Below are 1,239 nucleotides of genomic sequence, written 5' to 3' on the forward strand. Positions count from 1 at the left end.
TATATATATATATATATATACAGAAAAAGATAACGTATGTGCAACAAATTATTCAACACCATATATATTATGGGTATATCATAAATACTACATATGTAGTTCTCTCCTTGTCAAATATCTACTTAGGCCTATTAAACTTTAGAATTTCAGTTGACAAGTCGAATTATCTTCTCTATTACTATCGCATCAGTACTCTCTGATTCAATTACAATTATGGCGCAAGTTACCGTAATCGTTTGGTCTTCTTTCTTCTGAAGATCCTCTGTTCCTTTTATCAATGTGCACTCAGGCTGATTCAGTTACTTTAGAATCACGCTTTGATGGAATAAATTATTTTTCTTATCTTATTTTCTTCTGTTAGTTTCACTCTAACATATTAAACGTTAGACTTATGTCAATCGTTAGGCCTATCACTTCTACGGTAGTTAACTTCACACCAACTTCGTTCTCTTTTACTATTATTTGCCTGCTTATGTCTGTTTGCTGCTTCCCCTCGTCTCACTATTTATATCATTATCACTTACTCGTCTGCCAACCTTCTATATTCTCTACGTCAATGAATTATTAACAAAACTTCCTACAATCGTCTGCTTTTAACTCTTATTATAATAAAAACTAAACAATAATAAAATATTCACTCACAAAAATAAATGAATCAATAATATTTAAATCAAACAGTCTTTTATATTATGACAATGTCTTAATCTTTGAATGCAAACATAACATGTGACTTTCGCCATTCTAGTCAACTAAATATTTTGGAATGAAATTTACTGGCTCACACCAACTTTTATCTAATAATAAAAAAACACTTTTATATTAGTAAATTCACATTTTTATGACAGGAATAAGTAGACGAAAATTTAACAAAATCAGCAAAAGAAGGAGTTCCAGTAAACTCTCCCACCGAGTGATGTTTTTAGGGTTAAAGACCAATATTAAATTACGGTTCTGAAGAATTTCATGAAGGGGGGTTAATGAACGCCTATACGTGCGTTAAGAACCCCAAAGTTGTACTGTTCTCATCAGCTTGTGAAGTTTATTGTGAGATAAATCATTGTAAAGATGTATTTTGCGGTTTTACACATACATATATGGTGATGATGTCATGTCATTTTCAGGAAATTGCTAGCCCTAAGTACAAATCTGAAAATATTTAGACTGATATTCTTACGTCTCCGTTTGTTAATTGATTTTCCGTAAATTCTTTCCGACGAAACTTTAGCGACACAAGTCCTT

This window comes from Limulus polyphemus, unplaced genomic scaffold, assembly GCF_000517525.1.
Source record: "Limulus polyphemus unplaced genomic scaffold, Limulus_polyphemus-2.1.2 Scaffold8733, whole genome shotgun sequence".
Lineage (NCBI taxonomy): Eukaryota > Metazoa > Arthropoda > Merostomata > Xiphosura > Limulidae > Limulus > Limulus polyphemus.